Source organism: Triturus cristatus, chromosome 8, assembly GCF_964204655.1.
Source record: "Triturus cristatus chromosome 8, aTriCri1.1, whole genome shotgun sequence".
NCBI lineage: Eukaryota > Metazoa > Chordata > Amphibia > Caudata > Salamandridae > Triturus > Triturus cristatus.
In genome coordinates this window covers 248,708,306-248,723,934 of record NC_140591.1, presented here as the reverse complement: position 1 = coordinate 248,723,934, position 15,629 = coordinate 248,708,306, and the positions used below count along the sequence as shown (strand labels likewise).

At 41.9% G+C, this 15,629-nt stretch overlaps 1 protein-coding gene across 1 annotated transcript in view; it reads left to right on the top strand.

Annotated features, from left to right (window-relative positions):
* LOC146801920 (collagenase 3-like) overlaps positions 1-15,629 on the top strand; it is a 186,620-nt gene that overhangs the window by 141,150 nt on the left and 29,841 nt on the right. The window lies entirely within an intron of this gene.

The following is a 15,629-nucleotide window of genomic DNA, read 5'->3' as shown; positions in this document are numbered from 1 at the left end:
TACAAGTAACATTTGGTCTTTCATTAGAGACTATTGCAAATTTTGTTATGTGATCATTAAATGTCTTACTTACAGAAGGTTCTACATTCTCTTCCACTTCTTCCTCATTTACTGTGTCCTTCTCTGCACTGTTTTGTTCAGGACCAAAGTAACAAAACTGAATTTCATCAACAACCTTCTCTACATCTGATACCGTTCCTCGGAACAGAGCCCTATTCAATTCATTTAACTTTATTGCTGGACTTTTGGCAAAATACAACCGTCTCACAAACTTTCTCATTTCAGTATGATGAACAGCCAGCATCCTAAAATGATGGAAAACACTATTGCACACTTTTCTAGATAGACAAGCCAGAGAATGACCCTGCAAACCAGTATTCTCTCTCACTCTGCATGGATCCAGACTTTGAAGCACCTTAATCTTCTGTTTTACACTTTTTTTACTATATTCTCTTAGAAACTCTCGAAATCTGTCAATAGATTCCTGACGCACAGTGCAAATACTACTACAATTCCAAGTGTACACTGGGGCTTTAGGACGTCTCCCCATTGCCTCATCTGCCATCACTTGTACCTCATCTCTTGGAACCATTATCTCCTTCTCCATTATGCAACCATTTTTTACTTCGTATGAACGACCTCTGGTGTCAACTGCATGCAGCAAACTATTACTTTGAAAATAGCTCTCTTCATTAAAAAAAGGTTCACTACTTGAACTATGCATCCACTTTCCTAAAAACACTTTACAAAAGTTTGTTCTGTTCACTACTCTTTTGCTTTTGCTTTGTGATTTCAGTACATTAACCATTTTATCTAATGTACGCATCCTATTCAAAATTAATATGAATAGTTTCCTTTTTAATTCTAATGCTTTTGCTGCAATGGCTTCAATTTCTTTTTTTCTCTTGTAATATTTTGCCTTTTGCTTATATTTCTTCACATCCTTTATCAAATTGGACATAACTCTTCTCTGAAACATTTTTCTACGTATCTCTTTAAACGCTGTTTTTCTGTTTATGTAAAACTTTTCAGTTGCAGAAGGTATATTTGCATTAACTAAATTCTCAATTTTTTGCTGTTCTCTTCGTTTTGTTACATTCTTCCCTGGACAGACATTTTGTACATTTTTCTTTGTTTTGAATATTTTTTTAAGAAATTCTTTTTTCTGCTTACCAGAAGATTTTTTCTTTTTCCCAACATGAGCATCTTCTACTAACTTTGGTCCTCCAGTTGTCTTCAAATATAGTTTTTTTTTTAGCGTTTTTTGAACTCGAGATTTTGTAGGCATCTTAAATTTTGTTCACTGTTCTTCAGCAATACCTGAAAAAAACTAAAAAAAAATCCTTTATTGTATTTAAATATATTACTACATTTCTTTTCACAATAGTCACAAAACAAAATTTCTTTGCCAATTTGAATGCACACAAACTGCTCTTTTTTTTGGGCAAGTGAAAATCTCTTTTACAAACTGTCACATTATGAAACCACTTTTCAGATTTTTTAAAAAGCCCATGTCCAGAGTGCTACACTCCAGCAAGGGCAACCAGCCTTAGTGAAGCTCAATGTATTTGCATTACAGACTGAAACCTGAAAACCCCACTCGCTTCTAAATACTGTGCATGACTATACACGGCAAGCACATGGGTGTGTGCTAAGACTCTGCTTCTTCCCCCAAAAATTCACTCCCCCTTTCCATCTAATGCAACTGTGAAATCACCAGAGCAAGACGCAATAAATCTCTGCCTATAATTCCTCTATGCACACAGAGTCATGTTTTCACATTAGTCCCAAAACGAAATTTCTTTGCCATTTTTAAAGCACACTTACTGCTCTTTTTTTTTTCGGGGCAAGTGAAAATCACTTTTACAGACTGACACATTATGAAACCTTTTTTTTTAATTTATTTAATTGCACTTGTCCAAGCTGTTTTTTTCAGACCACCACCATGTGTATTCGCGGTGACTGCCTACACTCCAGCAAGGGCAACCAGCCTTAGTGATGCTGAATGTATTTGCATTACAGACTTAAACCTAAAAACCCCACTCGCTTGTAAATACTGTGCATGACTATACATGGCAAGCACATGGGTGTGTGCTAAGACTCTGCTTCTTCCCCCAAAAATTCGCTCCCCCTTTCCATCTAATGCAACTGTGAAATCACCAGAGCAAGACGCAATAAATCTCTGCCTATAATTCCTCTATACACACAGAGTCATTTTTTCACATTAGTCCCAAAACGAAATTTCTTTGCCATTTTGAAAGCACACTTACTGCTCTTTTTTTTTCGGGCCAAGTGAAAATCACTTTTTACAATTGGAAATCACTTTTACAGACTGACACATTATAAAACCACTTTTTTTGATTTATTTAAATGCACATGTCCAAGCTGTTTTTTCAGACCACCACCATGTGTATTCTCTGTGACTGCCTACACTCCAGCAAGGGCAACCAGCCTTAGTGATGCTGAATGTATTTGCATTACAGACTTAAACCTGAAAACCCCACTCGCTTCTAAATACTGTGCATGACTATACATGGCAAGCACATGGGTGTGTGCTAAGACTCTGCTTCTTCCCCCAAAAATTCGCTCCCCCTTTCCATCTAATGCAACTGTGAAATCACCAGAGCAAGACGCAATAAATCTCTGCCTATAATTCCTCTATGCACACAGAGTCATTTTTTCACATTAGTCCCAAAACGAAATTTCTTTGCCATTTTTAAAGCACACTTACTGCTCTTTTTTTTTTCGGGGCAAGTGAAAATCACTTTTTACAATTGGAAATCACTTTTACAGACTGACACATTATGAAACCACTTTTTTTGATTTATTTAAATGCACATGTCCAAGCTGTTTTTTCAGACCACCACCATGTGTATTCTCTGTGACTGCCTACACTCCAGCAAGGGCAACCAGCCTTAGTGATGCTGAATGTATTTGCATTACAGACTTAAACCTTAAAACCCCACTCGCTTCTAAATACTGTGCATGACTATACATGGCAAGCACATGGGTGTGTGCTAAGACTCTGCTTCTTCCCCCAAAAATTCGCTCCCCCTTTCCATCTAATGCAACTGTGAAATCACCAGAGCAAGACGCAATAAATCTCTGCCTATAATTCCTCTATGCACACAGAGTCATGTTTTCACATTAGTCCCAAAACGAAATTTCTTTGCCATTTTTAAAGCACACTTACTGCTCTTTTTTTTTTCGGGGCAAGTGAAAATCACTTTTACAGACTGACACATTATGAAACCTTTTTTTTTAATTTATTTAATTGCACATGTCCAAGCTGTTTTTTCAGACCACCACCATGTGTATTCTCTGTGACTGCCTACACTCCAGCAAGGGCAACCAGCCTTAGTGATGCTGAATGTATTTGCATTACAGACTTAAACCTGAAAACCCCACTCGCTTCTAAATACTGTGCATGACTATACATGGCAAGCACATGGGTGTGTGCTAAGACTCTGCTTCTTCCCCCAAAAATTCGCCCCCCTTTCCATCTAATGCAACTGTGAAATCACCAGAGCAAGACGCAATAAATCTCTGCCTATAATTCCTCTATGCACACAGAGTCATGTTTTCACATTAGTCCCAAAACGAAATTTCTTTGCCATTTTGAAAGCACACTTACTGCTCTTTTTTTTTCGGGCCAAGTGAAAATCACTTTTTACAATTGGAAATCACTTTTACAGACTGACACATTATGAAACCACTTTTTTTGATTTATTTAAATGCACATGTCCAAGCTGTTTTTTCAGACCACCACCATGTGTATTCTCTGTGACTGCCTACACTCCAGCAAGGGCAACCAGCCTTAGTGATGCTGAATGTATTTGCATTACAGACTTAAACCTGAAAACCCCACTCGCTTCTAAATACTGTGCGTGACTATACATGGCAAGCACATGAGTGTGTGCTAAGACTCTGCTTCTTCCCCCAAAAATTCGCTCCCCCTTTCCATCTAATGCAACTGTGAAATCACCAGAGCAAGACGCAATAAATCTCTGCCTATAATTCCTCTATGCACACAGAGTCATGTTTTCACATTAGTCCCAAAACGAAATTTCTTTGCCATTTTGAAAGCACACTTACTGCTCTTTTTTTTTCGGGCCAAGTGAAAATCACTTTTTACAATTGGAAATCACTTTTACAGACTGACACATTATAAAACCACTTTTTTTGATTTATTTAAATGCACATGTCCAAGCTGTTTTTTCAGACCACCACCATGTGTATTCTCTGTGACTGCCTACACTCCAGCAAGGGCAACCAGCCTTAGTGATGCTGAATGTATTTGCATTACAGACTTAAACCTGAAAACCCCACTTGCTTCTAAATACTGTGCATGACTATACATGGCAAGCACATGGGTGTGTGCTAAGACTCTGCTTCTTCCCCCAAAAATTCGCTCCCCCTTTCCATCTAATGCAACTGTGAAATCACCAGAGCAAGACGCAATAAATCTCTGCCTATAATTCTTCTATGCACACAGAGTCATGTTTTCACATTAGTCCCAAAACGAAATTTCTTTGCCAATTTGAAAGCACACTTACTGCTCTTTTTTTTTTCGGGGCAAGTGTAAATCACTTTTACAGACTGACACATTATGAAACCACCATGTGTAACTACAACAAAAACAATTCCCATTTCTATTATTCATTTCTTAAGTTACCACATACATCCCCTCTCAAACTGTAAACTCACCTTTAAAATTAGTTAGTTGTGAAAGAAATGTGACACTCAAACAGCAGATTATCAGAGCCAGGATCTCTGTTGTGTTCACCTCTCTCCTCTCAGCAGAACCAGATAATGGCAAACTTTCCCTCTATTTTTCCACACATATACATGTAAGTTTCAAATCTCAGTCCTTCCCCCTTTTTTTCAAATGTAATCACACATTTCTATTGGTTGAAAACCAACCCTTTTCCAAAAGTACCCTTCCCCCAACTTGACTTCTGCCTAGTACCCTTCCCCCAACTTGACTTCTGCCTGCTACCATAGCAACAGCTCATGGAACACTGCTGTGTAGAGTTAGGTCAGAAGTTCGACACACAATGTTTCAATTCCACAGAGCAAGAGTGCTTGACTTTTCAAACCTTACAGCAAATCCATAGTACTGTTCTTTGGTTACACATTTTTTTGTACCAATACAAAACATGCTTCTATTAATTTACACATACAGCCTAGTTTTTATTCTAGAATGGTATGAAACAGCCAATCAGTTCTTTTTGTTTTGAAAAAAATATGTATGCCTCCATTTCCAAACTGTCTTTCTTTTCATATTGCCATTCTACTGAAAGACACCTCCTGAGTGCATCCAGTTCTCCTTTGAAGATGTTCACAGTGTGGATTGTAGGGCACAGCTATGTCTTCTGGAGTGAAAAGTTTGCAGAGAAAACAGGTATGGTGAGAGACCTTGCTTTGCCAAATGTAGACATTAAATGGATTGGTCAGAGAGGGTTAAAGTGGCACCAATTGATGCCATTGGTGAAATCCTTCATTCAAATCCAACACCCTGACCTCATAATAGTGCACTGTGGTGGCAATGACCTAGGCACTTTGACTGGGGTAGGTCTGGAAATGCTTATGAAGGACACCTTTGCACAACTGTTTACACTTTTCCCTAAAACTGCCTTTGTGTTTTCCAACATATGCCAAAGGCAAAAATGGAACTGGTCCAATCATTTCTGTCCGCAGATTGACAAAGCAAGAAAGCACGTCAACAAATCTGTTTCTGCTTTCCTCCGTGACTATGGTATGGGTGCCATTTACCACAACAACTTGCGTTATGACATGCAAGACATTTATAGAGGAGATGGTGTGCACTTCAATGATGAAGGGAACAGAGTCTTCCTCTTGAACCTTAGACTCTGCATCGGTACTTACTTGTAGGTACCACTAAAAAAATGACTTCATAAACACAACAGCTCTTTTTAGAGCTCCCTAATTTCTAAACTCTTAAATCTGCTTTTCATTTATTTATTTTTATTTTTTTTACCGTACGCTTACCGTAAGCTTACGGTACGCGTACCCCGTGATTTTTTTTAAAATCAATAAATGTTTTTTTTGTACTTTTCTGTCCTTCTTTGACCCCCTTACAAATGTTAGGGGGTCTGTAACTCTCCTCATTGCCCCCTTTCCTTGTTTTCTCTGTTTTTTTTCTGAGTGAAACACACAAAATGGCGGCCGCCGCTTCCTGGTTTCGGCCGATTCGAATGTTTACTAAGATCTATGGGCCAATCAGAATCTCCTTCGCGCACGCCATGTTTCTTCCGTACGCTTACCGTAAGCTTACCGTACGCGTACCCCGTGATTTTTTTTAAAAATCAATAAATGTTTGTTTTGTACTTTACAGTCCTTCTTTGACCCCCTCACAAATGTAAGGGGGTCTGTAACTCTCCTCATTGCCCCCTTTTCTTGTTTTCACTCTTTTTTTTTCAGAGTGAAACACAGAAAATGGCGGCCGCCGCTTCCTGGTTTCGGCCGATTCGAATGTTTACTAAGATCTAAGAGCCAATCAGAATCGCGCTCGCGCACGCCACCGTACGCTTACCGTAAGCGTACGGTAAGCGTACCGTAAGCGGGCTCAGATATATATATTGATTTAAAGGCTATTTTCTCAGAATCTACTGAACAGATTTACACCAAACCTACAAAAGGCACTTCCTTGACCTAGGGACTACCTCTCTGCCAAATTTTGAGTAATTCTGTTCAGCCGTTCGGGCTGTAGCTCGTTCTAAAGGTCCTATGGAAAAATGCATGGGAAAAACGCGTTTTGGGACCCCCCTTTTATCTCAGCCCCCGCTTGACGGATCCCCCCGAGACTTTCAGGGTAGGAGCGGAGCGTAGCGCCCCACCTATTTTGAGACATTCGCGAGGATTCGTCAACCGGCGCCAAAGTTATTCAAAATAGAATGTTGAGGTTTTCCTATGGAAACGTGGTCCTAACTATAACTACCTACTGGCCAGTAGGTAATATATATATATATATATATATATATATATATTCACTGAAAAAACCATAGGTTTCACACAAGTTATAGTTAGCTGTACATTTCACTCGTAAAAAACCAATGAAATTCCCCCGTTATAGTTAGTGCAGGCAACTATAACTCACGCGACCGCAATCCTCTGCTGATGCTAATACTGTATTTAGACACTTATTTGCCCATGTCTTCTTCCATTAAATTTTAGCTATACATATATTACAAATATTTTTTTTTCATAAAGACACATATGTCATCAGCAGAGGATTGCGGTCGCGTGAGTTATAGTTGCCTGCACTAACTATAACGGGGGAATTTCATTGGTTTTTTACGAGTGAAATGTACAGCTAACTATAACTTGTGTGAAACCTATGGTTTTTTCAGTGAATTTGCAAGGTTTTTTAAATGCTAATTCCTAACTATATCGTGTGTGAAACCTATGGTTTTTTCAGTGAATTTGTACGGTTTTTTAAATGCTAAGTTACTTTACGCCATTCGTGGCGTGCGCGCCCAGTTAACGCAGTTCGTTCCACGCACCTTGCGCCCACTTTACGCAGTTAGTGCCGTGCACGCACGGTGGTCACGCGGTGCGCTGCGCGCACCCACGTTATGCGGGATGGGCCATGTACGCACGATGCGCTTCGCGCACCGTGCGCACATGGGGGACATATTATGCGCTTCGTTGTGAAAAGGTATTCATTTGTACTATTTCGTGGTGATATATGTCATGCACAAATGGTGCCCTTCGGGCACCATTTGCACACGGGGTGTGGAGAGTGTGGATAATTTTTTTTTTTTTTATAATTTTAACCGTACGCGTACGGTAAGCGTAATCGGCGATTTTTCGAAAAAAAATAAAATTGTTTTTTTGGCCTTGGGGGTTGTTTGGGGACACCTATATCGATGCTAGGTGGTTAAAAACTGAATATACTGCCCCTTTAGATGGTTTTTGTCTTTGTTTTTGCTGCCCCCCTCAGAGTGCAAGAGAGAAAATGGCGGCCGCCGCTTCCTGGTTTCGACCGATTCGAATGTTTACTTAGATCGAACAGCCAATCAGAATCGCGCTCGCGCACGTCACCGTACGCGTACGGTAAGCGCACCGTAAGCGCACCGTAAGCTGGCTCAGATATATATATTGATTTAAAGGCTATTTTCTCAGAATCTACTGAACAGATTTACACCAAACCTACAAAAGGCACTTCCTTGACCTGTAGACTATCTCTCTGCCAAATTTCAAGGAACTCTGTTCAGCCGTTCGGGCTGTAGCTGTGTCTAAAGGTCCTATGGAAAAATGCATGGGAAAAATGCGTTTTGGGACCCCCCTTTTATCTCAGCCCCCGCTTGACGAATCCCCCCGAGACTTTCAGGGTAGGAGCGGAGCGCAGCGCCCCACCTATTTTGAGAAATTCGCGAGGATTCGTCAACCGGCGCCAAAGTTATTCAAAATAGAATGTTGAGGTTTTCCTATGGAAACGTGGTCCTAACTATAACTACCTACTGGCGACCGCCAGTAGGTAATATATATATATATATATATATATATATATATATTCACTGAAAAAACCATAGGTTTCACACAAGTTATAGTTAGCTGTACATTTCACTCGTAAAAAACCAATGAAATTCCCCCGTTATAGTTAGTGCAGGCAACTATAACTCACGCGACCGCAATCCTCTGCTGATGCTAATACTGTATTTAGACACTTATTTGCCCATGTCTTCTTCCATTAAATTTTAGCTATACATATATTACAAATATTTTTTTTTCATAAAGACACATATGTCATCAGCAGAGGATTGCGGTCGCGTGAGTTATAGTTGCCTGCACTAACTATAACGGGGGAATTTCATTGGTTTTTTACGAGTGAAATGTACAGCTAACTATAACTTGTGTGAAACCTATGGTTTTTTCAGTGAATTTGCAAGGTTTTTTAAATGCTAATTCCTAACTATATCGTGTGTGAAACCTATGGTTTTTTCAGTGAATTTGTACGGTTTTTTAAATGCTAAGTTACTTTACGCCATTTGTGGCGTGCGCGCCCAGTTAACGCAGTTCGTTCCGCGCACCTTGCGCCCACTTTACGCAGTTAGTGCCGTGCACGCACGGTGGTCACGCGGTGCGCTGCGCGCACCGCGTGCCCACGTTATGCGGGATGGGCCATGTACGCACGATGCGCTTCGCGCACCGTGCGCACATGGGGGACATATTATGCGCTTCGTTGTGAAAAGGTATTCATTTGTACTATTTCGTGGTGATATATGTCATGCACAAATGGTGCCCTTCGGGCACCATTTGCACACGGGGTGTGGAGAGTGTGGATAATTTTTTTTTTTTTAATAATTTTAACCGTACGCGTACGGTAAGCGTAATCGGCGATTTTTAGAAAAAAAATAAAATTGTTTTTTTGGCCTTGGGGGTTGTTTGGGGACACCTATATCGATGCTAGGTGGTTAAAAACTGAATATACTGCCCCTTTAGATGGTTTTTGTCTTTGTTTTTGCTGCCCCCCTCAGAGTGCAAGAGAGAAAATGGCGGCCGCCGCTTCCTGGTTTCGACCGATTCGAATGTTTACTTAGATCGAACAGCCAATCAGAATCGCGCTCGCGCACGTCACCGTACGCGTACGGTAAGCGCACCGTAAGCGCACCGTAAGCTGGCTCAGATATATATATTGATTTAAAGGCTATTTTCTCAGAATCTACTGAACAGATTTACACCAAACCTACAAAAGGCACTTCCTTGACCTGTAGACTACCTCTCTGCCAAATTTCAAGGAACTCTGTTCAGCCGTTCGGGCTGTAGCTGTGTCTAAAGGTCCTATGGAAAAATGCATGGGAAAAATGCGTTTTGGGACCCCCCTTTTATCTCAGCCCCCGCTTGACGAATCCCCCCGAGACTTTCAGGGTAGGAGCGGAGCGCAGCGCCCCACCTATTTTGAAAATTTGGCGAGGATTCGTCGACCGGCGCCAAAGTTATTCAAAATAGAATGTTGTGGATTTCCTATGGTAAGAGGGTCCTAACTATAACTACCTACTGGCGACCGCCAGTAGGTAATATATATATATATCAAAAGCAAAGGGTGTCCCCAAAGGAAAGGTCGCACACAGCAGGGTATCCGCACACCATCTCCGGCAGCAACCCCACACCACGGGCATACGTAGCCTTCCTGATTGCAGTATGCCAAACGTTTCAGGCCGTAGCCCTTGATCACCAGCCTGCAATCAACACAGAGAGGCATCCACATAGATTAGGAACTTTTATTGGTAAATAACAGTCCCGCCCCAGTGGGCGTAAGCAGGCATGGCATTCTGGTAAATGCAGTCCATCTGCTAAAAACTGACGTTCCCTATACACCCCAGTGGATTGGATGCCTCCCAGTGTCACAAACAATGTTAACCCGGTTGGGTGAGGGCATGCGTGCAGACCGTAGTGTAGCTCACCAATACAATCCAAAGATGAGGCCCCTTCTGTTCTCGATACGTGCCCGTAATGACGAGCACCGGGATCCGCCAAAGTTCAGCAGCGGGACCTTTCCGCGGCCGGACGAGCCGCAAAACATCAAAAGCAAAGGGTGTCCCCAAAGGAAAGGTCGCACACAGCAGGGTATCCGCACACCATCTCCGGCAGCAACCCCACACCACGGGCATACGTAGCCTTCCTGATTGCAGTATGCCAAACGTTTCAGGCCGTAGCCCTTGATCACCAGCCTGCAATCAACACAGAGAGGCATCCACATAGATTAGGAACTTTTATTGGTAAATAACAGTCCCGCCCCAGTGGGCGTAAGCAGGCATGGCATTCTGGTAAATGCAGTCCATCTGCTAAAAACTGACGTTCCCTATACACCCCAGTGGATTGGATGCCTCCCAGTGTCACAAACAATGTTAACCCGGTTGGGTGAGGGCATGCGTGCAGACCGTAGTGTAGCTCACCAATACAATCCAAAGATGAGGCCCCTTCTTTTCTCGATACGTGCCCGTAATGACGAGCACCGGGATCCGCCAAAGTTCAGCAGCGGGACCTTTCCGCGGCCGGACGAGCCGCAAAACATCAAAAGCAAAGGGTGTCCCCAAAGGAAAGGTCGCACACAGCAGGGTATCCGCACACCATCTCCGGCAGCAACCCCACACCACGGGCATACGTAGCCTTCCTGATTGCAGTATGCCAAACGTTTCAGGCCGTAGCCCTTGATCACCAGCCTGCAATCAACACAGAGAGGCATCCACATAGATTAGGAACTTTTATTGGTAAATAACAGTCCCGCCCCAGTGGGCGTAAGCAGGCATGGCATTCTGGTAAATGCAGTCCATCTGCTAAAAACTGACGTTCCCTATACACCCCAGTGGATTGGATGCCTCCCAGTGTCACAAACAATGTTAACCCGGTTGGGTGAGGGCATGCGTGCAGACCGTAGTGTAGCTCACCAATACAATCCAAAGATGAGGCCCCTTCTGTTCTCGATACGTGCCCGTAATGACGAGCACCGGGATCCGCCAAAGTTCAGCAGCGGGACCTTTCCGCGGCCGGACGAGCCGCAAAACATCAAAAGCAAAGGGTGTCCCCAAAGGAAAGGTCGCACACAGCAGGGTATCCGCACACCATCTCCGGCAGCAACCCCACACCACGGGCATACGTAGCCTTCCTGATTGCAGTATGCCAAACGTTTCAGGCCGTAGCCCTTGATCACCAGCCTGCAATCAACACAGAGAGGCATCCACATAGATTAGGAACTTTTATTGGTAAATAACAGTCCCGCCCCAGTGGGCGTAAGCAGGCATGGCATTCTGGTAAATGCAGTCCATCTGCTAAAAACTGACGTTCCCTATACACCCCAGTGGATTGGATGCCTCCCAGTGTCACAAACAATGTTAACCCGGTTGGGTGAGGGCATGCGTGCAGACCGTAGCGTTTCACCCGCGAACGAGCCCGTTCGCGGGTGAAACGCGTTGCAGCAGGTTTATGACGTTAATAAACCTACCTGTGTCTAAGTGACCTCCCGTTTCCCTGGTGATTTTGTGACTCCGAGAGCGCGTTTGGGACTCCAATCTGTGTTGATATATATATATATGTATATATGTATATATATATATATATATATATATATATATATATATATATATATATATATATGCCCGTCATTGTAAAAGTTTACCAGCTTCTGATATTATAAACAGCTATTTGCAGATGTGCATGTGTGTCCTCATTAGAATATATTAATAGCGCTGTATTTAATACATTACTGACAATAAAGTATCACAAGTATTGAAGGCCGAACCGGCCACATGAGTCACTGTTTCGTCACCCCCGCACACCCAGGAAACTTTGCAAAAGGCAAAGGACTTGTTTTGTGCCTTTCGGGTGCATTGTTTCAAAAGAGAACTGTCAAATGTCCTTTACAGAAGTGCTTCTGCTGTGCCACTTGCCAAAATTAACGTGTCTGGTGTTCATGGAAATTTCATTAAACTGTTAACATACTTCAAAAAGATACATTGCATTTCCAAGGACTTTATTGTAGCTACACTGTTCCACATTCCCCAGTCACAGCCTCATTCTGCTGCATGGCTCCGTAACTGTTGCAATATTTCTACTCCAATGCCCATCTAGAGAATAAATAAAAAATAACACAAAATAATCCGAAATCAAAGTTTTAAATACTGTCAAATGATAGAACACTGCTAGAATAAAGGGTTTTTTAGAGAAATGATAAAAAGATCAAGATTCGTATAAAATAGATGCTCGATAAATTTATCCCAGGAGAGCTTAATTTCCGTGTGTGAATAAATATGAACTCGGGAAGTCCCAGTCTAACAATTTCAGTGCGACAGGCCTGAGATAACAAAAAACTGAGCAAGGCTGCTTTAACTGCAAGACTAGTATGTTAGGGGAATACCTTTATATGAGATCACTTCTGGGTAATCTTTTCTAAATCAATGTGTTAAACAAGTTTATGTAAGACACTGAGGGGCCGATTCACTAAACTAATTTAAGACAAAATCCTAAACTTACTACTTTTGGTATTCACAGAAGGCATTTAGTAGTAGTAAAGTTAGGATTTAGTCTTAAAACAAATTTAAGATTAGGGCTCCCGGTTTTATGGTATTTATTTTTTAGTCATTTCCGTCTGTATTTATCCATATTTATTTTTTGTCAGCTTTATCTGTATTTATCCATATTTATATGGGTTTTTTGAAAAAAGTAAAGCTGAAACTGGGATATTTCCACATTTATTTAACCAATAAATATGCAGTCATGGTTGAATGCCTGCCAGGTTTCAGGGATATGAACAACTGCCGAAGATAAATAAATGCACTTACATGAAAATATGCACATTTCAGTATCAACCTTGTGCATTGGTACTGCAGTTTAAGCCTCTTTAATAAAATTCCTTTCCTATCAATCCACACAGTTATTGGCCTGACAGTCATTTCAAAGTATATTTAGAATCACTCAAAAAGCACCCAATTTCCGTTTTTATCCACATTTAAAAATAAATACAGACAAGAAAATGAATGGTTTTCTGTCTGTATGTATATGTAAAAATCAGTAAAAACGGAAAACAGGGAGCCTTACTTAAGATAAACTTGAGACAGACTTAAGACAGACTTAAGACAGACTTAAGACAGACTTAAGACAAACCTAAGACAGACTTAAGACAGACTTAAGACAAACTTAAGACAAAATCCTAACTTCAGTCTGTCTTAAGTCTGTCTTAAGTCTGTCTTAAGTTTATCTTAAGTCTGTCTTAAGTCAAACTTAAGACAAAATCCTAACTTTACTACTACTAAATACCTTCTGTGAATACCAAAAATAGTAAGTTTAGGATTTTGTCTTAAGTTAGTTCTGTGAATCGGGCCCTGCCATCTGTAAAGTTCAAACTCTGGCAGGCAAAATTGGGCTTCCATACTACCGAGGTCTGCAATGGAGCACCATTAATGAGCAATGTAACATCTGTTACTTACTGCATTTAGGAATGTCATAAGTGTTCTTTAACACATTTTATGAACAAGCATAAGCAAAGCCAATAGGTCTTTTTTCAAAAGTGCTAATGCATGCAGACAACATGTATGCATACCTGTGTGAAAGCATTAACACAGAAAAACCTTACCAATTGGCTTTGGCAACACGTGTTTCCTTGGCTGCTGAGAGTATTACTTTCTGCAAGATAACTTCCCCCTTTGGAGTCGGGCATATTAATTGTATTGAGAGAGAAGAATGCTAATCTGGTATGTTAAACATATGAGAAATTGGGTTTTTGGTTGAGGGGTGTGTGAAGCTTTCTCAAGCAACAACCAGAATCCCTGCTAGGGTGAACCACACAAGTCATGAAATTAACCTGTGCTTAGCCCTCTTGTAGCATGGCATGAAAGCAGTCAGGCCTAACTTGGAGAAAATGTGTAAAGTAGTTATGCAGCACACAAACAATAATAAAGTGAAAACCGAACACAAGAAAATTCCTAAACCAACTTACAAAAATAGAGTAGGAATTAATCTATAAAAGAAGACAAAAAGCAAAAATATCCAATCACTGGAACTGGAGATATGCAATTTCAAATATTTAGGTATGTATAGTACCCAAAAGCACAAAACACCACTTGCGGTTATCTGGTCATGCTAGTCCGTGGGAAAGTCACAAGCTCAGGCTGACCGCAATTGAGCGCATTCCAGATAAAAGGAAGAAGTTAGCCACTTTCTCAAACTCCAGCGCGAAGAGTACAGTTTTGCAGTGGAGGAGCCCATGAAGAGCAAGGAGGGCATCACAGATGGTTGTCGCTGCAGCGCAAAGAGCAGGGCTGGCGGCTCAGAGGGTTGTCGCTGTAGCACAAAGATCCTGTCGGGTGCCGAGGACGGTATTTGCTGAAGCTTTTCATTGGCCATCACCAAGGACTGTCATCGCTGTAGTGAAGTGCAGATCTCGCATTACTGGTCTTAGCTGGCAGTAAGCTAAAGAGTCGGGTTCACCAGAGCATATGCGGTTATTGAGGGCAGCAAGACCTCAGCACGAACAAGCCTGTTCTCACTCGCAAAGAACCCAAAACTTCAGGATTTCTCATCTTTCCTCAGAGGAGTGCAATCTTATGCCAACCAAGGGCCCAAAACCTGGGTGGTGCCTCTTGTGGATCATAGACTCACTTTAGCAGAGGCCAACAAGGCTAAGACAGGGCTAATTACAGGTTCAGGCAAGTCCAGTCACAGCAGGACAGCTGGGCAGCTGCTGGGAATCGTCTGGAACATTTTGTGTCCCTGTAGCTCTGAATAAGAGGTCAGCCAAGTGACCCTTGAAGTCACTGGAGTAGTGTTGGGCTCAAGGAGATGGTCTTCTCTCCTTCAAGCAAAGAAAGCCTCAGGCAGCAGGGCAGTCCTCAACCAGCAGGCGGGCAGTCCTCTGTGAAACATGGCAGACCTCAAGCAGCAAAGCAGCCCTCTGGAGTTCAAGGCAGTACTTCTGTAGTCTTCTGCAGGTCCAGGAGTGTATGGAAGAGTGGGTCTGTTTATATCAGTAGCCAGCTTTGAAGTGGTAGAAACCTTCGGAGTTTCCCCCCCACAGATGTCTGTGGAATGTTCTTCCTCCCGGCCCGGGTCCTAAGATGTCTGGGGTGACAATAGCCTGGTGTCAAGTTCATTGTGAGTGGGCTGAGGCA